The sequence below is a fragment of the Leuresthes tenuis genome, unplaced genomic scaffold, assembly GCF_036924035.1.
Source record: "Leuresthes tenuis unplaced genomic scaffold, fLeuTen1.0.hap1 SCAF_7, whole genome shotgun sequence".
NCBI lineage: Eukaryota > Metazoa > Chordata > Actinopteri > Atheriniformes > Atherinopsidae > Leuresthes > Leuresthes tenuis.
Window position 1 is genome coordinate 6,879,210 of NW_027325361.1, and position 22,810 is coordinate 6,902,019.

General features: G+C 38.0%; 2 protein-coding genes across 3 annotated transcripts in view; one reads left to right on the plus strand and one right to left on the minus strand.

The window, feature by feature from the left end:
- Positions 1 to 17,205, minus strand: part of lrrc7 (leucine rich repeat containing 7) — a 118,352-nt gene extending 101,147 nt beyond the window's left edge. For both annotated transcript variants that reach the window (XM_072389027.1, XM_072389026.1), the window contains exon 1: positions 16,995 to 17,205. The gene's annotated coding sequence lies outside the window, so the exon portion shown is untranslated. The remainder of the gene's footprint in view (positions 1 to 16,994) is intronic.
- Positions 1 to 22,810, plus strand: part of cp (ceruloplasmin) — a 442,499-nt gene that overhangs the window by 404,675 nt on the left and 15,014 nt on the right. The window lies entirely within an intron of this gene.

The window sequence follows — 22,810 nt, forward strand, 5'->3', positions numbered from 1 at the left end:
TGTAAGTTTATTTGATAAACACAATAAAGACAATTTTTTTGTAATTTGTTTGCATTTATTTAAAATTGCACATCAATGTAAAATGTAAAACTTTAAAACAAACATGCAAATGCAGAGGCAGAGATATAGTACTTTAACTGTTAACAAATCAATATTTCAAACTAAAGCTGACAGACATATTTTGTTGTTTTCTTGTACATGGCAAGCAAAGTTATTGTTTTTCTGGAAACATGTTCTTTGTCCTGTGTAGACAGGCCCCTGAGAAAACATACTACACTAGCAGTCCCTATGCATGGTGATAATATGGGTGGTGCTCATCTGATGTTAGCACTCATAGCCTACGTACCTGTCATGATGCGACACCCTTGATGGGCTTGTTGGCATAGAGGACTGCAAGCTGCAGATATCCTCCAGCACTGCATACACCACACTTTCATCCCTTTGGATAATTCTATTCACCAGGTGTTCCTCCCTCTCATGGTGTTGCAGGTACTGCTGCTCCAACCAAGTGTTCAGTATTTGCTGAATTCTATGGAAAAGCAAGCGAGCTGCATGGGGTTCTTCATCCTCCTTGGAGGTTATATTATTGGCCCTAAAGGAAGAATAAAGCAAGGGGAAAAAAATAACAAAAATATTCTTTTTTTTTTTTAAAGTAAAATAATGAGATGCATTTTAATAACATCTATTTATTGATGGTTTTCTCACTTAAGGGCAGCTTACAGTTAAAACAAGCAAATGGAAGCAGGGAAATACAATCATTCACTTATTATTTGGACATAGGCAGAGTATGTTGAAACAAAATCAGGTATACAGGAGATACAGACCACTTATGTAGAAACTCACCTTGTAAAATCATAGTAGAGCAACTGGGATCCATCTCCAATTGAGGACTGCAACTCATCCAACAATCTTGTTTTCTTCCTTCTTCTTCTGGGCACATGCAGTGCAGGTTGGTTGCTTGAGCATATACTAGCAAAGGTAATTAGAGCTATAACCGCATTATCTGGGTGTGTTGGTCTGGTTTGAAGAAGCTCAATTTTCATAGGATTTATATATTATATAAATGTAATTCAAAAGTCTGATTTTTGTTGGACTAACAATAATTTTCTTTTCTTTTCTGCTGACACAGTTGTCAGGGCTCTCTTCCTCCTTGCTCACAGAACAAAATTATGGTTTTCTGAAAAAACAAGTGCAGTGTTGACCCCCATTATTATCTTATTCACACATAAAATCCCAGCTATGTTAAATATGAATGAATTATTCCAAGCTGCCATCTCCACATCACTCATGACTTTCCATGCTGATAAGTCTCTTGTTCAGTACTTTCTGAATATGTTCCAGTCTGTGACATTTAACTCTTCTCAGATCTCTGACCAGATCTGGACCAAGGCAGAATGTCTTCCAGAACATTTTTTTTGCACAGTTTAAAATTACATAAATAAATAACAAGGACAACAAATAATATAAAGTGCAGGGAGAGGCAAAAACCCCAGATGGGCTTATTTGAAGCCTCCAGCTATAGTTCAAATTTCATAATTATAAGGAATAGAAAATTAACACAGAGAATATCATAACTACATAAAGTAATAATGAACTGATAATATAAAAAAAAAACATGCATAACATCAACAAGTTATAATGACAGTAACAAAAATAGCAATGTAAAACAAAAAATATGAGCATGATATAAAAAATGTGTTTCATGTGTGAATTAGAATTTCAAAACAGCAGTTAAATGGGCTTTTAAACAACTTTTGAGACATTTGATAGAGAAGCAGCTCTTTGCCAGATGGGAAAAGTCATTCCATAATTTGGAAATTTGATAGCAAATTGACCCCTGCACGTAAGAAATCTTGGAGGATGAAGCTCTAAAGATTGTCTGGTTGAATAAGAATGGATCTGTGAATTAAACTTAAAATGAGTCTTAAAATGTTCTCGAAAGTTTTCATGACTTGAATATACCTTGTAAATAAAAACACATATTTGAGAGATATTGATATCATGTATAAGTATCTGGAGTTTCTGAAAAGAGGTACAGATGAGGCATGTGACTCAGATTAGGTTGCCATTCTAACAAAACATTTTTGTAGGACTAAAGTTCTGTGGAGTGTAGTAGGAAAAGTGAATGCTCCAAACTATATTACAATATGAAAGATATGGATAAATTAAACTATAATAAAGTGTAAGAAGGCACTTTCTCTTGACTTAGGCTGAGGTTGATGAGGCAGAATTCCACACAGCTGTTCAGTGCAGGTATTCAGGACCCTGGGCCTTCTTCTGGTTCAGCCTCTGACACATAGGCTTATGGGCAAGGCAGAAGATCCATGACTGAGGTGGAGGATGTGACAGGTAGGAAATGGGCACAGGTAGGCACGGGAGGAGCATGCTAAATGTTGATCTGAGCTGAACCTATTGAAATACATGTTCGTGTCCAGGCTTCCATCAGTCTGATCCTCTTTCAGCTTAAAGCTTGTGATCTTTTTCATCCCTGATCACATGTTGTACTGGAGCTTTCTTTCCTGCTTTTTTCTGTACACCTCCTTGAATTCTATGGTCTTCTTTTTCCAACTGATTAAAAAAATTCTTCAATAACGCTGATTATATTTATAATATTACTTACTTATTACTTATATTAATACATCGATTATACTGATCAAGTTTCAGGAAGATATGATAAAATCTGTAGGGGGCGTCAACAAAATCTTATGAAATTTAGGGCATGGATAGGTCTGCAAAAAAGCAATTAATTTACTAGAGGAATAATAACCTCCAGCATCTCAACAGGCCTTCGCACCACCTTAAAAATACTCAGGCATAAAAATAGATTTCTTTTGTCTAATTCAGCAAAAATAATTCTTCTGTCCAACTGTGTATCTTGAAGTGAGTCAATCAGCTTTTTCAATTTCACATCACAACTATGTAGTAAGTGGATTGACAGCTGAGCTGCAGTGTGCTCTACTGGAAACAATGGGAGGAACCAGAATGAAACCAGCGGGACTGTAAAGTATGCTGATAGAGAGCATAGGGGACAGGCAGGTTTTAAATTTACTGAATAATAATATTACCACATGGTACAGTGAAAACGTCTTGAGCCATCCCTCATTTCTTTACAGCTTGTTTCAAGGGAGCTAAACTTGTTATCTTTTAAAGTGTTCTTGAGCAATAGTTTTCCAGGCTTTCTGGGGGTTTTCTGAATAGTTTTTCTTTGAATATTGACTACTTTTTACTACTTTTCAGTCTACTCTTTTGATTGTGCGTTTCTTTCTTCTGGTTAATTATTCAAGCAGAAAAGGGAAATCTAACTAAATAAATGAACAGTAAGATGAACACTCTTTCTATCTTGGGAGAAAAATTGAAGGTGGTGGAGGACCACAGATACCTTGGAGTTCGCCTGGGCAACAGAACTCATACTGGAAATGCAACACGAAGGCTGTCTACATGAAGTGACAGAGCAGATGCATGTTCTTAAGGAAGCTTAGTTCCTTTAAATGAGTGCAGAAATGTGATATCTTTTATAACTGTGGTGGAAAGTGCTTTTTTCTTCTTAAATCAATCTGTTGGGGTAGCAGCATCAGAGTCAGTGACTCAATGAAACTAAACCAATAGTTAAAAAAAAAAAAAAAAACGGCTCTGTGTGGGGAAGAGCTCTATAGCCCCTCGAGCTGTTTGGTAAAAGAAGAATCTTATGCAAGCTTGTCATCAGAATCGACAACACTACACTCCGTCTACACACAAAGTGATCTCACAATAGTAAACACCATCTTCAATTCTGTTTCAGCAAGGACCAGTTCAGGAGGTCATTCTTGCTTACAGCAATAGCCTCACTTAATCATTCTCCACAATGACTTTGCTATAATTTTACATTTAAATTTTAATTTATTCTTTGTTTTCTTCAGTAGTTTATTCCAAAGCAATCTTGTCTCCCTTTGGGATTCATATTCTTTTAAATGTCATTTCCCCCCAGAATGCTAGGTTCACAATGTCATTGTCACATACACACACATGTATGGGGCTGCATGGTGTGTGTGGTGGATAGCACCGTCGTCTCACAGCATTGGAGTTTTTGGGGGTCAATGGGGCCTTTCTGTGTTGCGTTTGCATGTTCTCCCCGTGTATACGTGCATGTCAAAAACATTCATGTCAGGTTAATTGGGGACTCTAAATTGACGCTAGGATGTGAGTGATTGTTTGTCTCGTTTGTCTGTGTGTGGCTCTGTGATGAACTGGCGACCTGTTCAGGGTGTACCCTGCCTGCTTGACTACCATCTTTCCATTTTTGCTGGAGTGACTTCAGTTAGTCAAATGGGAGAAGGCAAATGCTTCTCTTGGAGGGATTAGATCTGGTTCAATTGAATGGAGATCATTTTAATTGTTAGTGTCATCACTAAGATTTTCCTATTCTTTTTTCTCTATGAAAATAAGTTTGGTTGAATAATATTATATTTTACCCCAATATTTATTGGTAAAATTCTAACTTTCAGTCAGAAGCTTTGCCCCTGAATTTTTTGTTTTTGTTTTCCATTTGTAGTTCAAAGATGTCAAATCACAAATGCTTAAGCTGATTTTTTTTTTTATTGAACCTTTATAATTTATCAAAAATCCAGTCAGTCTCTTCATTAGAGTAGTTAACAATCCTGCTTGGAAGACCACATGGATTATTTAATACAGTTCATACTGAATGGAGCAGACAGCAGATGGTATTCTACCGTGGACAGGCTGCCAAAAAACAAACTGATCTCTTCTCTTTTACCTCATGTCCTTCCTCTAATCCTTTGTCATTCCATCTTTATTACTTTTTCACCTTCTTCTTTGTCGAGTTTAAGATATCTTCAAAAAATATGTTTTTTTTTATCCCATTTGTTTACTTTTACTAGAGGACTCTCATTACTCTAGTAACATTTTTTTTTCGTGCATGTTCAAAATGTGTCGTCCAATGCAAACTTTCTTTACTCGCCCCACTTCACCATCTTTTCTTTAATGCTACAGTTGAAACTTAGCAATAGTAAGGTAAAATGTATTGAGTTATTCATTTCCATATGCAGTATGGGCTTTAGCATCACATACACAGGTGTAAAGGCAAAAACACTGAATATGCAATATAAAACTTGCATGAAATGTAATCTAAGAACACCTCATTAACAGTCATTTAATTTTTGGGGTTTACGATACAAATGACAGACTATGGGCCAAATTTACAACTGCTTGTACCTTTTGCAAACCTTTTCGTCCAGTTAAAAAGGACCATTTGTAGTTGTGTGGTAGAGGTGTGGACACAGTGACTTTTACTTTCGATGTGGCGATGTTTCTATAAGGAGTAGACACAGGTGTGTGCACATCAGGGCAGACCTTTAGTTTTTTGGTTAGTACTGGTATTATACGCGTGTAGAAAAATATTACATCAGCAGATGCCAAAAATGCAGTGACACACTGGTCGCTTTATGTTCACATCCTCTCTTTTCTAAACTAATAGCTGTATATTACATGTATATATTACATATGAAAGCTCCAGATGATAGAATGCAACGATAGCTGAAGAGTGAAGTCTTATGACAGTCATGTGAAAAAAAGTTAATTTATCTAAGCCAAACAACACATATTCGATATATTAACTTAACAGGTAAGCAAAGCCATGCTTATATCGCCTGTATTGTAACAAGAAACAAGCGACACCTACGTCGATCATAAATCACCAGCTCCTGATTATTAGCACCAACAGAAATGGACAATTTCATCTGTGCTGTTTGTGATTAGACACTACAGGCTGATTTGTCTTGTTTGATATATCCGGCCATATATTTATTCAATCTCTTGACCCACTTCATATAGGTCAGGGTTGTGGGGAGCTGGAACCTATTCCCAAAGACAATGGGTAAGAAGCATGCGACATCCTGGACAGGTTGCCAGCTCATCCCTGGCCTAGCACAGAGGGACGGATAACCATGCGCACTCATACTCACACTCACACCCAATTTAGAATACAAATGTAATCTAGTAGACATGTCTTTTGCCTTTGGAAGGAAACCTGAAGATTATCTGTATTATTTGATGTTAGTATTTGTACTGCTTGCAGTGCAGACTTATAATAACATGTACTTACAGGTCACCCATGCATGCTGTACATAAGAAAGTTGGCTGTCAATGTGGATAATGAAAAAATAAATCAATTTTCATGTATCTAAACTTCCAAAAAGAAGCCCATTAACATAATATTACTGAAGCACATCAGGTCAGTACTGGGGTATATATGTTTGGACTTTATCAATGGTGATGCTGTTATCACCCTGTTTAACTGGGCTGAGAAGGCTCTCAGATGACTCATTCTGTATCTAGCAAAGTCACGCAATCATGCAAACAATGACGTACATATGAAATGTTAAGAGATGTTCTGATATACCTCCTGAAGAGGCAGTTACCAACACTTGATAAGAGTAGAGACATGAAGAAAATAAGTAAGACAGAGGGCAACTGATATGTTGGTGGTCTTTGTGTGACTATTAACAATGCTATAGGCCTTTGATCCAAGCCCACTCTCCCATGTGGATTTCTGTGAGTGTGTCCATGGGCATCCTGTGTGTGGGGGCGGACAGTGAAGCGGAGTTGTCACGTTGGGCAGAACATATCTGCGTATTCATAACCAAGTATCTACAAGAGTGTATACACACTCAGGTGAACACACGTAGAAATTTACAGAGCAAAGGAAATAATATTAAGAAAGAATAATAGTGACATGCTGAGGAGAATTGCATAAAGTTGCAGGAAAGACTAGAGAGGAAGGACGACGTTAGAATGAGAGGGAGATAGAAGAAGAGAATGAGTGGTAGAGGCAGGAGACTCTGTGTGGGTTGACTTTTTCTCTCCCGGGTGCTATGGTAACCTACAGAGCTGCAGCTCATCAGAGGAGAAGAGAGAGAAAAGGAAATGAAGATAAAAAGTGAGGAAGGAGAGAGAAGGAGCAAGAAAAGCTAAAACTGAAATGGCATTCTTATGGCTGTTCATCTAACAGTCACACAACATACTTGACTCATTCCTGGACCCTACTCTCATCTTTTCCTTGTATTCAGACAAAAAGACAATTACACAAAAAGTACACTCTCATGGCAATCTCTGAAAGTATTCACTTGTTTAAACAAAACAAATCCACATTTGGATACTGCAGGTAGTGAACTGACTGATTAAGGAAGTAAACGCTGCCTGGTGAACATTATGGTTTATCTTAAAATTAGAGGCTTTTCAATTTCAAGTGTTAGGTCCCAATAGACCCAAGATAGGTCCCAATCTCATTTGTAAGCCATATGGGTTCAACGTATGTATGTATGAAATGAGCCAATTCAATATCGACACACATCACTGAAGCCATTTCTTAACCGCTGCAAATATATCTATGTAACTGTACACTGCAATATTTTCTTTCATTAATAAAACAGTTGTAATGCACAGATACCACTGAGTACCACTGACAGTAAAAGACTGTTTCACAAAGAGATAATGGGAGACAGCAACACAGTAGCATGTTCAAGTGAAAAGGATAAGAGTAAACTGGTCATCACAGCACCAGATGCTGCATTCAAGTTATGATGAGAACACGGTTTGGTATTTCATGCTTCGCTTAAGCTTTTATTTAATATTTTTCTGCAATGCTACACTAAGTGTAAAAGGAGTATCTAAAAAAAATAAATCAGTAAAACTTTACAAGGTTTATACTGTTGCATAATATAAAATAATGAGAGCTTTCCATAAAAACATTTTTGTTAATGGGAACTTTTTAACTTTTATGTATTCATGGTGTGTACTGTCCTGTTGGAAAATGCAAGTATTAAATTGAGACTCAGTATCAGCAGATACTCATTCTCAAATGACTCCGATCAATATCAGGGACAAAAATCATCCTTACTTAAAAATTAAGGATCTTTCTACTTTACAACATTAGATTTAAAGTAATGCTGGGTGTCACATCAACTATACGCATCCAACTGCATGGATAAAAAACCTTTTCAGTTTCATGAGTCACCATGAGCCCAAAATGAGGCCTGAAATGAAGAGTTATAACTGACAGAACTTAAGATTCCATCCTAGGTTTGCTCCCTTAACGTATTTGTATCAAGAAAAAGGTAAACTGGAAGAAACCATTCAGCTGAAGCAGAAACATACTAGATGCACAGCATCCTTCAGTCTTTAGTTCAAACTGAAGTTTATCAAAAGTTTTTAAAACCAAAGTCATTCATTTGGGTAAAGATGTTCCTCTTGGTGACCTTGTTGATCCAATTACTTTTTTGTGGTATTTAGTGAACTATTTGAACAACTAGGAACAAAAGTGACTTCTGGTCAAACTACCATGGAGATCAAACTTGCATGTAAGGATTTAGCTGCAAGCATCACTGGGACAAACATGGGGTGAAAATCCAATAGCATTCCACCAGCATTAAGTGTGAGTTATCACATTGAACAAGCGTCTCACAATCGTTTGCATCTTCTTGATTCTGTCTCTAACTGTAAGTGGGTTTTGGTCATTTTGTTGTCAGATAAGATTAGATGCAGAGGCACACACATAGATCAGGTGGATTTCTACCACTGCAGCTACATTTTTGGGTCTTCTGTGAAGCATTCTGTTTGCTCGATCTTCTCTACTATGTATTGATTTTGTGTGTTAAACTAATTGCAGTCACAGGTATTTCAACAATTTATAACCATGGCATACAAGAGAGTGAACACAAAGTATTTCATATTTCAGCCACTATTAACACTAATGTACTGATTTTATGCGTCTTTGTCACCTGTATCTTTATTATGATTGTGGTAGTTTCGTGCTCTAGCTGATTTGTGTGTCTTTGTGTGAATTTTGTGGATGGCTGTATGAGGGGAGTTTTGATTTTTGCATGTGTGCGTGTATGCGATTTATTTCTGTGGTTTTATCTCTAAGGTGCTTTACGTCTTTCTGCTGCCTGCCTGCAGTGTTTCCTCATGGTTAGTTTCCTTCTATGTAGTTGTCTTTTTTCAGAAGTTTTGTCACTTCTGCAAAAAGACAACAGTATTTTCTTGATGGTTTTATTGGTTTTATGTTGCGTCATGTTTTGTTAGTGCACTTATTTTGTTTGTACTTTTGTGGTCATTTTCTGCTTTGCCATTTTTTGACTGTTTGTGATACATTTCTTTCTTGGTGGTTGTTTGTGTCTTGTGTTTATTTATAGTTGTTTTAAGTAAGCAGTTTTTTTGTCTCTGGTACCAATTACCTCTGGTAATTTTGTACCATTTTGTGGTTGTTTGGTATGTCTAATTCAGGTCTTTATAGTAAACTGTGAGACTATTAGGGTTGTATTTTTGTGTTGTTTATGTCTCAATGTTCAATGTTGTTTGTCATTTTGTTGTATTAATGTGGTTGTCCAGTTGACTGATATGAAATTCTAAGTCAAACAAAACTTCATAGGCTTCTTGGTCTGAATCCAGTGGGCCTGTTCAACCATCCTTAACAGCCAACTACATATAATCATTGGATTCTGCATAATGCACAATTTTAACCACAATGGCTGACAAAAAGGCAGAAAAAAGGGGTAAATTCCTCCCCTGTCCAGGTAATTTGCCCAGAAGTACATGGGCTAAAAGAGAAGTTTTGAAAATAAGATGATAACACATTTTCTGTTGGGAAAGGGTGCAGGGATAATGCTTCCAAATGGATCAAAATTAGCATTGCAGTCAAGGAGACTCAAGAATATTTGCTCAAGAAGAGAAAGAAAAATAAATATGAGAGCCAAAATGATTCCCACAGGCTGAAATGGGTTTGTTCAAAAGACATTCTTAATCAAGAATTGATATTGAAAAAATTGGATTTTTGTAATTGTGTCTGAAATCACAGTGCTGAACACAAATGCAGTGATTCTCACTCTGATGATTGCACTGATACACAATGACAACATGTGATCTGACAGATGCTGGTTATCCGAAGCTGCAGGACAGTCAGACACATCGATTATGAACTGTAATTTCTTGATCACAGATTATGTGTGCTCACATGCTGTTCAATAATGGAAACAGCTGAAAGCTTGTAATTAGAATGAGTCATTCTCCCCAAGTCCTTCGAGATGTGTTATTATTTTAGAGACATTTTTGTGACAGAAGAATTCAACATCTCTTTTTTTTTTGCATAAACCTGACAAGCTTTGTCCAGCTTATCAGTCCCTTTTAGTCCTCCTACTCCTTTGTCTCCGCCCCCCCTGCTCATTTCTCACCGTTTCATAATCCTACTGAGAATGATGCAACTATCCAGTAACTGTAGGGACAGGCATACACGTGCAGTCTTTCTGATACCGGACTTTACTGTCTATACTGTTTATGTTAAACAGAACTTTAGGTTGATTGGTATACAGAGAATCTGTTTTTCTGTATGATTAGACATGTGATGTAGCTTGATGTCAGTCACTAATCTACACAAAGTGAAAAAAAAGGACACATTTTTGTGTCCGCTCTAATGAGCTCTAACATCAGTAAGTGAAGAACTTTCAAATGGCAGAGCCATTTTTGATATGTGACAGTGACCCTGAAATGCCAGCTGCTCAGTGCATGCATTACTTTGATTGTAATAAATTTGTTTTTCTGACAGTGATGTGTCTTTGGTGAATAAGACTGTTTGAATGCTGCATCACCATTTAAATATCAACAACAAAACATATTTCTGTATTTCTGGCAATAAATCTGCTCTGAAACTCTGTACTCACACAGCCATGTAAAGAGGTCTAATCAATGAAAACACATTGTGAAATTGTGCAATGAATAAAGGGCTAATCAAATTGTTGTGAATCTAATTGTACCAGAATTGTCCCTCTCCCTTAAAGACAACTACTCTCTGAGCTCAGCTTTCAATTAGTATAAAATCTTCAACCTCACAATTCTCCAAGAACGAGGGGGAAGATGTATTTTGTTTCTTCAAAGAATCATGCCACGTTTACACTTCAAACTGAGGAAGCTGAGCTACATTTGAATTTGTGTGATATGATATCAGCTGCTGACAGGTTTTTTTGGTCTACTGCTGGTGTCATGACAAAATTAGACATTTGAAAAATGAAACTAGAAACAAAGCATAATCAATATTTTGTTGTCACGATGAGTAAAATACTGTTAATTTGGTTATTTATGTAGTAGTTTAAATGTAGCAACAAAACAGAGCTGGAAAGTTGAAATTGTTATGTCACCAGAGTAGTTTTCTCAAATCAGGTGATACTGATAATAGCGACATTCATGGTGTCACTGTCATATTTATAATCAGGTCTGAGGTTGTGAGACATCCTTACCCACCAGGCAAATCAGCTGAAAAATATATATGTAAATAAGTAAGTAAGTGAATAAATAAATAATCAAAAAAATAAAAAAAATAAAGAAATCTGACAATATCAAAATAAGAACAATAAGAAAACATTCTCCTCAGGCAAAAGTGGAAATGAAGTTCTCTGAATATTAGAAACTGCCCTCTGATGTTCATGACACAGATTAGAGTCATATCAACTCTCATCTTTATGCCGGTGGCAATTAAACAAGCAAATGTAGCTATAGTTTGGGACATCTATTGACACGTACATGTGTTGGTATGATGTTGAAGTTTAATCTCACGGCGCTGTGTGACTATACGACTGAAAACAAGATAGGAAAAGAGATCTGATCATCTATTGTAAGTGATGCTCTGATGCTGAGATTCACCATGGCAACATGTAAATAATGTACAGCTCTTCCATTTTAACTCAGTAAAGAAAGATATATGAATATGTGACAATAACAATTTATCTGTGAAAGACAAGAGCAGCAGAAAAAAATTAACTTGCAACTGTATTTTATTCTGCATATTTTACTAATTTTAAAATTGGTAAACCTGGGTTACTTTCATGGTTGTTAAAAGGGCTTGGATCCTAATGTATATCGCTTTCAATTTTGAATTATATTTATTCAGTTGTGACCTAGAGGGACAAAGTGCTGGTGGCAGCAGAAGATTAAAATATAGATCAAATAGATATTTATAGACTTGTGGTTGTAGCTGCGAGTCTGACGCAGCAGTAATGATTGTGTGATGGGCAGTTGAAAAAGGCCTCTCGCCTTAAGTGTACATTATTTGGAAGCATGTTTACATTATACACTGCAGTTAACTAAACCCTAGCAAGAGACATCCTGAAACAAATTAAAGATAAATGCAGGTTTCATTCTAAAAGTAGGTGCATCACAACCAATCCCAACGGGGATTTGGACTATTCCTCTCATTATAAACAAATGATAGTACTCTGATATTCACTGTCATTTAAATCATAAATAAAGAAAGGAAATATACATCTTGTCAGACAGTTCCTTTGAGTTTATGGGGAGGGGAGAAGACCGAGAGAAATTCTGCACAATACAACTGTAATTCATCCAGGGGGTGTGTCTCTCACATCAAGGTTAACAAACTGCATCTTGATTGAAAATGGTTTCTGGACTCAGAATTTAAACCAGACACAATGATCTGCCAAGTTATAAATCTCTGCTTCTGTATAGCACAAGTTAACCTTGTGCACCATTTGCCTTATGCACCAAATGGTTGTTTCTCACATTGGAAGTCCTCTGTAGAAACCATTTGGAAAATAGCAGACATCTTCAAAAAATACTTCAAAGTTGACTGAATGAAGCATCTTACAATCAAAGTCACAAGCAAACTTCAACCAATCAGATGAGTAATTGTTGCGTGAGGGACCAGTCGGTAATGAACAGTTTCTTAAAACTGAGACTTCCAAGTTCAAATGGACTGTATCAAACAAAGTTCCTCCTGAGTATCTGTAACTCAGGAGGAGGGGCAGTGGAAAGCTACTCATCAGAAGGTCAGTGGTCTGATCCTTGGCTTCCCCAGTCCACATATCTTTGGCCAACGCACTGAACCCTACTTTGCCTCTCACATATTTATCAATGTGTGAATGTGTGCATGATGCAGGAAAAGCACTGCATAACATTTAGTGTTGTATGAGTGTGTGAATAAATAAGTGCAGTCCATTTGCCATTTACTATAAGTTCCCAACTCCAGATTTTTGAGTACATGCATTTTTTTCTTAATATTCACTCAAAAATAATAGGATATATTTTATTATTTTTTTTCTAAACATTGAAACTTTAGTACATATAATTAATTTGCTTTTGAAGCTTCACCTCTTCAAAACTGCATGATCAACTACCAAACTAATTCCTGTTCAGGAGATTTTTGGATGCATATATTTGTGCACAAGGTCCATTTTCTATGCCTATTTATCCTGGTGCCAATCCCAGCTGACTTTCGATGTCAGGTGAGATACACCCTGAACTTGTTTCAAGTCCATCAAAAGTCTAACACAGAGAAACAGATTATTTGTTGGAATCACCATTCATCTGAACATATATGCCTTTGGAGGAAAATGGATAACTTAGAGAAACACAGAGAACATAGAACTTCCACACGAAAAGGTTCCTAATGCGGTTCAAAGATTTAGATACTTTCTAAGATATTTTATAGCCAAACTTAATTATAAGTATAATCATAATCAGTATGTTCATTTTATATTTTGGACTCCGCAAAGATCACAAATATTCATGATATTTAGCTCAAAGTTTGTGTCATTACCCATGGTTCCTCTCCTTGTGCCTGAGTAAAGTGGGTAAAATATGATCAGGGGTTCATCCTGACTGTAGGACTGGATGATAAATTCATGAAAAAGAAAACCTACATTGGTGTGTATTTTGTTCTGATAATCAATCTGGACAAAATCACAGAGAGATGACCACTAACATAAACCCATTTGGAGCAAAGGGTGTGTATTTTATTCTTGTATTGTCTTTTTGAGGGCCACTCTCAGTGTTACTTAGAGAATAAGGACATTTTGAAGTTAATTCTTTGCAGTGCTAATGCTTTTGGATATATGCTTGTTCCTTCTTTTACATTGTGTTAACAGTGAAACCTCTAATATTTGTAACAGTAAAGTAGTAATAATCCAGATTTCTGAACAATGATTTGAATAAGATGTATCAATGTGAAAGTAGTTGCCTGATGAAGCTACAGAGAATTATGATCCGGTCCTGCCCCTTCCCTCAACAGCTTTAAAGTGAGCCTCCCCATTTTCCATCTAGTTAGTTGTCCAGCAGCAAGCAGTAATTTCAGAGAGAACACCCAATGCATACTTCATGTTGAGCTGCAAAGTGCAGACTGATAAATTGTAGCAAATAGCAGGTGAGCATAGAAATGAATTTAGGAGTTGGCAAGATATTTTACAGGGGAGACATAAAAAGAAGAGATCTAAAAGAGAATGTCAAAGTTTCATTCGCAACATGGCAAGAAACATATCTTCAGGAAATAAATTACTTGACTGGAAAGTCATTGCTGGACAAAGTGGAGGCAGGGGAATATGTCACCTGCCATAACAAGCAGCATCTACTTTTTAACAACTCATCTTTAGCTTGAAAATGAGCAGAGAGGACATTTGCATTGATCCTCTGCCCATCAGCAAGATAGCGCTACACATGGACAAGCTTTCACTTGTGGGTGTATCATGGCATCTTCCAACCAAATTTTATGATGCATTGCTGAAATAAACATAATCAATGGACTATTATTACAATATCTGTTAAATAAGTACATTTGTTTTCTTGAATAGAAGTTGTTTCATTATATGTCAATGATATCAATGATTACACCCTGCCATATACACTTTGTCATCTAGTGATTTCTAAAACCTGACTGATTCCAGCCAACCCCTCAGCCCTAGTCAGGAGATATTCTGGGGTTCAACAGGACTCAAAGTGTGATCATAGTATTACTGATGATACTGTATTTCTCAGCTGTGGGGCATCCCTGAAAATCCGTGGGCCGAGGTGAGTACCATGTACTTGTGATGATGTGGGCTCAAATGTGGCTTCTGGCCTGTCTCATCTCCCCTTTCTCTTCCTGTCTTCTTCCCTGTACTGCTGAGCATAGAGCTTAATGAAGCCGAAACAAATCCCAAAGCTTTATATCTGCAGTAGACAGAGCTGTGAAGATATTTCCACCTACGCAGGCAGGCGGACAGGCAGCTCCTGAGACCCAAACACCTCCAACTGTAGATACTGTAAATCTATGGAATAATTGATCAACTCTCACGGATATAAAACAGGAAACCTGCAGCCGCTAAAAACTGTTAGCTGACAAATTTATTCCTTAGATCAAGGTATCTGCAGTGGGGATCTGAATTCAGAGTGCATATTGATATTGAACCTGTAATCTAAAGGATAAAAGATTTTTAAGTAAGACTAGGCTATAACAGAAAACAGCTTCATGGTCCAAACTGTACTGTACTGCTAAAAGTTGTTCATGACGAACACAAAAATCTGTTGGGCTGCCATGTTGGTGTGTTGACAAGATGGAGCAGAGTTTTATGAGCAGCATGAGTCAGATAACATCAAGATGGCTGGAAGAGAGATGTCTCCTTTCAGAAGGAGGTGATATCTTGTTTTTTTTTTTTAATGCAACACTTTGGATTGGAACAATTCAAAAGCTGAATTCTCTCAATACACTTCAACTCTGCATTTATCACTAGTAAGTATAAATGCATAACTGGTAATACTGTTGAAAGCTGTTAGGTCTAAACAGGAATACAACAAGCGCCTTACTCATTAACACATCTGTTTATTTGAATTAGGCTTTGCTTTTAATTATAGAAACCTAAATGGCTAAATTACTCCTTTCTGTGGTTGACAAAAAGGAAAGATAGTTTATTGATGCAGATGCAAGAGTTTTACAGATCTGTTGAATGTGATGTATCTGTGTGTATATAGGCTTATATGCAAATGGAAAAAAAATTTATCAAAACTTCAGGATGAGTTCCATGTACGACCACAGTTACCCTGAAGGGCAACAGATTAGGTTCTATTTTTTTAATATTAAAACATCTGTGAGAAGTTGCAAAAAGGTACTTTTTGCATATGAATTTAAGGTCAAAATATCAATTCTGGAAAAACTGTAAATACTTCCTCCTCTCTAGTCCAACCCCAGTCTCACAAAGCCCAGGAGAAGAAATGAAAAAACAAATCTTTCAGCATGATTGAAAGGGTGAACAAATAAATAAATAAATGCCTTCTGCTGAAAGATTTCACACCTGAAATAAATGCATGTGAGGTGTCCTCAGGTGGTCGGTGAGAGGGCTTTTGGTGTGAGAGCAGCCGAGCAGAAAGTCCCTGATGGTGCCGACTCGAGTCCTGAGGGCAAAGAGGGGCTGGCTGTTGCCTGACCTGAGGAACCTAATGGAGGTTTTAAACAGTCCTGGTGACACAGAGGGTTGGGGCCGCACAGGCCAGCCACTTAGAGCAATATGAGCCCAATGGATGTTTTAGCCTTTGCTCTTTCATATTGTAATAAGCCATGCAGGGTAAGAAGTTTTTTCACCAGTAACCAGTGATCAACTTGTGCAAGGATCACCCGTGATGCATGTTTGGACCAAATGTGAACAGACCCACATATATACAGTCATACAGATGGACTGATTCCTCTTTAGGTTAAGAAAGAAGACAAACATACAGCAAGGAAGCTTTTCTGGAGTAGTAGGACATCATGATGCCGCACAGCCCTGACACAAGTAGAGTATAGATGAAGTGTTATGTAATTAATACTCCTCCTCTTATGCAGATACAGTAGACAAGCCTAGAAATCCTTGCCTCAGCTGTAACTGTATCCCGACTGATAGAGTTAATTTAAATCCCTCTGGCTCCTATATTCTCATATAGGGGAGCAGCTCTTGACTCAGCTAAAGCACAAGCATAACTGACTCTGTGATACAGACTTCATATATGATAGGTTTCAAAGAGTAACATCAAATCTCCTCAGCCACGCAGCATGCAGAAAATCTGTCTCCCTCTTTCACCCACACACAAATATATAATGTACAGCCAAAAGACCTCACGTTTACTTGCTGTCCAATAATCTACAATGATGACAAGGACAAGTGACGAGTAAAGCCAAGACAGCCAAGAGAAAAGTAATGTCAAGCTTTTCTTACCAACAAATCCCCTCTTATTCAGGAATCCTTCCTTTCCTCTCCCTTCAGTTGGCTTCTTCCTGTGCTCCAGCTTTCATCTCTCCAGTAAAGAGAGCAGGAGGAAAAGAGCGAAGGACTTTAAATAATTAGCATTCCACTTGCTCGTGTTTTCTCTCCGTCTCTCCTCTCTTCCAGATTTCTCCACTGTATCTCGGGGGCGAACGGGAGCATCAGTGAAACACTGTCGTGCGCTCCGCTGCAGGAGGCTGAATGTCAATCACACAGGTAGCCTAGGAAACCGCTAAGCCCGCCTCACAGCCAACCCTGATTGGTTGGTTGACAGAGAACCAGAAGTCACAAGTCCTCGCAGATCCACAGATGGGTACTGAGAGCTGTGGTGGGATCATGTAGAGAGCCAAACAAACAGTAGTGGATTGCAGTACTTGTGAACTCTCTTCCTCTCCTCTCACTCCGACTTCTGCTTTATTTTACAGTTGCTTAGCAACAGACTGGCATGAGTATATGTTGCAGAGCAGGAGGAGAGATGTGGGAGAAAAAAAAAAAAAAGAGTTCAAGTCCTCAACTCGCTCTTTCTCTGTGTGTCAGAAGTGTGGATGGATGTTAAATATTTCAGCTCTCAGCAGCATCAGAAGAAGTCTGTTTCCGTATTAGGGAGCTTGTTCCTGTTTCAGAGCAGCCTTGAAATCTAAGGGCGAAGAATTTACAGAAAGGACGTTCCCCCAGGAACTCTTAAAGTTAAAGCAGTGAATAAGTATAAAGCACAAATCAAACCGTTAGGTGTTATATGACAGCCACTTGAAGCGACTGCAGTTTGCTAATTCAAACTTTTTTTCTATAAAAAACAGCAAGCATAACCTGAGCTCTGATGTGGTAATACTCTAAATAAAAATCATAGATGATATCAAAGGCATGGATGTTTTAGTATTTCAAAGGGTTTCTTTTTTGCATGCTCACATGAATATGCACAGAGAGATGCAAGGCTGTGCTAAAAGGAAAGTGTGCAAAACATACAATGGAAAGAGAGAATATAAAACTGTTGTCCATGTCGGCACGGTGTGTAAAAATCATTTCAGCGGACAAAAAGTGTCAATTATAAATATGTCACTGTAAAGGAAAGCTATACAAACTGAAAAAAAAACCCAAAAAACTGCATGCCTGAGTGCAAATGCACACAACACTGGAAAGAAGTCACAACGGACACATGACAATGCTGAGACAGAGGTCAGATGGCAGAGTTCGTCATCTTGACGGCCTGAGGGGATAGTTTTTTTCTGACATTGTGATGTACACTGTAGACCTAAATTTAAAAAATAAAAAACAAAACAAAAAAAAAAGTTAGGCCACAAATCCACATTACTGAAACACTACCCCTATATTCTAGATACCACAAACATATTCCCTGACATGAAGCGGTTTCATCGCCCTCGCCAGACTTCTAGGAACAGAATTCTGATGAAGTTTCCATCTCCGAAAACTAGTCATACATGTACGTATCAAGTCTAAAAATACAACAAATACAAGAGTCTGATGTAAAATACCTCGGTGACAACCTAATGTCTTGGTGGGCATACATATTTGAACACTGTTGAGTGTTCAAATATGTATGCCCGTTTATGTATGCTGTTTATTCTACTAGATCCAGACTTCCATTGCACAGCTGTAGTCAGCCTCTCGCAGGGCTCACTTGAGTGTGACGAAACATCAGACACCCTGAAGATTATTATAAAATAAAATCACATAATAAACCTTCAAATGGATAGAATAAAAGCACATGTGTAGCATGTCTGTAGCTCACTAGAACTAGATGGAGTAGAGAGAAAAAAAAAGTTGACTTGTGCACAAAGCTCCCACATCTCCAACTTCACTTGCATGTTAGTATAATAGCACTCTTGGACATTTATTCACATTAATAAAATGATAATATTTAGAAACGAGGAAAGGAACCACTCAATGGAGCAAAGTTTAAAGTGAGAACCCGAAACAGACAAGAACCACTGATCTGGTGTGGGAAAATGAGTCAGTAGACACTTGACCTTTATTTCTGGAAAACGATTAAAATAACTGATGTGATGAGCAAGGAATGGGTAAATCACTTCTATCTGTACGGATTCAGAAAAAAAAGAGCCCATCATAAACTGTTGAGATCCACCTCTAATGGTCTAACCAAACAACAACAAAAAAAAAAAAAAAACGTGGAGCTGAGTTTCCTGTCGCTACCTGTTCCAAAACTAAGCGTCAGCTCGTAAAATCTACAAAGCTGGAGCTGGATGTCTTTCGGTCATATTTGCTGTACTGGAAGTGAGATTTAAGCTGGATAGATAGAAGTTGTGATGCTGACATGTCTTTTTGTGTTTACATGTGTGGAGCCAAGAAATGTAACGATGAGCCAAAGTCACCAAAAGCAGAAAACAAACCGATCATCTCCCCGGGAGATGGTGCTGCCCTGCAGAACCACACTGATGAGGCCAAACTGAACCATTGCCCCCACAGACTCATCCACGATCCTACAGCTATCAAAATGTATAATATTAAAAGAATAATTCATGAGAACTCATATGGGAAGACAGTATATTGGTATTATGATGTATGAACGAGTACATTTTTATTGTGGCATTTTATTCTCAGGGCTGACAGCACTATATGGCATTTGATAAAATATTAATGTCTGAGTATTAGTATCAGTAGTAGTATCAGTCAAGGTCAAGACACAGTCAGTTGCAGATGTCCACTGAAGAAAATCTGCCAAAACGGTCTAAAAGAAGCACAGAGGAGCACAGTATTTTTGCTCTGTCAGTCCTTTTTCTTTTTTGTCATACTGTATATCACCACAGGCACAAGATGTCAGTATATTTTGACAGCAGCAAAATAAATCAGTTTTCCTCTAGTGTGAGATGTTGGTGCGTAAATGAATCAGTTTATAAGCACGTTCTAAAGGCGAGTAGGCATCAGCTGGGTCACAGTGAGCGACTGGAGGAGATGAGAGAGCTGGCGACACTCCATGAGCACCAACTGGCCCTGATACACACTCATGTGTACTCGATGTAACACCATTATCATAAGGGACAAATGTATGTGTGAGACCTGCATATGTACAGCTATATACATGAATTTGTTGTCATATTGAAGAGACCAGGAAGATGCCCAAAAAACTTGCCAAGTGACTGCAAAGCATAACTATGGTGTTTGTCCAGGGCTGGAAACCAAAGCTGGGAACTTTGGGGTCTCAGTGCTTCAGGGCAGTTTCAGGCCCCGGAATGAGCAGAACAAAAGTCAGTGTACTTTGAAATTAGTAAGAAGCACATAGTTTTTAAGGTCCCCAAACTTCTCTCGTGTAGCTTTACGGAGTTAAAGGGAAGTTTACCATTTTTAAAACAACAGCCAGGAAATTTAGTGAGCACTGACACAGGTTCCTCTTGTTTTCCAAAAATATTGTGCATTTTAAAGGATTAATAAGTGTGTTACGGACTGAAACTGTGTTAGAAGAGTACTGCACCCTGGAACCTTTATCAATTAACCTGGGGGCCCCCAGGAGCGCTGAGAGGTGTACCCTGCCCGGTTGACATGTGCTTCCCTGTGAGATGCTACCTATACATGAGTGCTGTTGCAGACGTTAAGTAAAGTCAGTTAACCATCCAAGATGTGTGTGCATTATTAGCCATTCAAGGTTATAACAAAGTGGTTTATGACAGGTACTGTACATCGTGAACGTACGGCTGTACATTTTTGCCCAATCCCAGCCCCTCCACTTGGCCCTAGCCTTCTATTCTGCAGAGGTAAGTTGCCCTTTTCATTTTAGGCATCAAGGAGTAGTGGCCATCCAGCCATTTAAATGCCCCCCCAGTGTTATAGATAAGGGGTTCAATGACCACTGCTCCAACTGTTAAGATAAGCTATTTTTTCTATTATGATGTATTATTTGTCTTTGTGGTATATTTGTAGCAGAATAAAGTGAATTTCCATGTTTTTGGTGGATTCTGCCTGGAAGCCTTTACAGTATAAATGCCACAAGATGATCTACTTTGCTCTTTTCTTTTTTTATGTGTGAGAGGGACCTTTATGCGCCGATCGGCCATATCCACATGAGAATAAAAAGATGTATCATGACAACTTTCCTTCTGTGGATAGCCCCCTGTCGACCCAGATTATAGATACATATACACCAGCATATCTCAAAAGTCATGCATTTTAAGAAAACATAGCAAAGAGAAAAAGCAAGATTCAGCACAGAATGCCCTCAAATCCAGTTTGTTTCCATGTTAATGTTCATTAGTCTGGTTATGTGAAGGTAAATCAGGTGGGTCTGAACCAGCCACTGGGGCCAATATGACTAATTTGCAGGCAGAGGCCCAACTGCAGAGGTCAAAATTAAATACTAAGAATCGGAGTGAAAACAAAAAGAAAACATGAGGGCTTGTTCTCTCCAACCCTGTTAACACAGCTGTGCTCAGTGACTTACTCAACTCTTGCTCAGCTTGATTTTTTCCCCTCTATGGTTCATGATTATTAGAGTCTGGTCCAACAATTCTTTTCAGTAATCAGTTTCAGAACTTAAAAGACACTGAATAGAAAACAACCTGAATTGGAGAAATGTGTCTGGGGAAAGTACAAATGATGACTAATATTGTTCATTCAAACCAGAAGTAAAAAATTGAGCACAAATTACCTCATCAAACCAGATTCACATCATTGTTGCCCTTGTGTTCAGACGTGAAGCCGCCTCAGGGGAGTCCATACTGGGAGCAGCTGGTTTGGGAGCAGGAACTGGATGACTGAAGGAGGAAATCCTCAAGATCCAGCTAGTAAAAAGAGAAACACAGTAAATCTGAGAGTTGAACAGCACACAGAAGTCAGGAGTAACATATTGACATTTCTGTAATGAAATCAAACCTTTATCGAAAACGGGTTACAAGGAAAAAAAGAAAGAAAAAAAAAAGAATTAACAATCAAATACATTTCTAAAGAACAGTTCACAATAAACTAGTTCATGTTTAGACTGAGTGTAAGCTGGAAGCCCTTGAACTTGCTTACACTAAACACTGATGTACATGACCACATTTACTGAGCAGTTTTAGTCACATTGTACCCGTTTGCTCTGCAGCAGCTAAGAACGACCGACAGAGCTACTTCTGATGGACATTCTGCAGGAGGAAGAGAGGAAAAAACTCTGCATCGGTCTAATTCGAGTGTATGCACATTACACAATGTATTTTCATGCTCACAAGAAGCCTTTAAACAGGAATTTGAAAGTTCCCTGTACTGCACAGTTTTAGATGTTTCCTTCTGTCTCTGTCCAAGCCTTTGATTGCTTTAATCAATATTTGACATACATACACACACAGTACATAGAATATTTTACCTGCACATCAATGGGATCAACTTACCTTTGTTTTAGTTGAGTAAATATGTTGTGCAGAGCTGATTGTGTTTTCTTTTTGTTCTGGTACTGGAAGGGGATGAGTCTCAGAAAGAGCTGTATGCAGTTTCAGCTCTCCAATCAAAATATTAGCATCAAACTTGCTACCCTCCCGTCTTGTCCCCGCCACAAGTATCCCTTCTCTCCCCCTAGCCTCCTCACCCCTAGAAACCATGTCTTCCTGTTAGTCAAAAAGGCAGTCCCCAAGTAGGGACCTTATCTGATGATTTTAGATTTCTCATGGTGTTGAGAACATTAATTCTGCTGCAACAAAGAAATAAACCTTAAACCCAACTGATAGAGGGGTCCTGCAGAGAGTGCTCCATCATAAAGACTACATGCAGTTTACATTTTATATCTACTCTTTAGAAATAAGTCACTTAAATGTTGACCTGTGCAGATC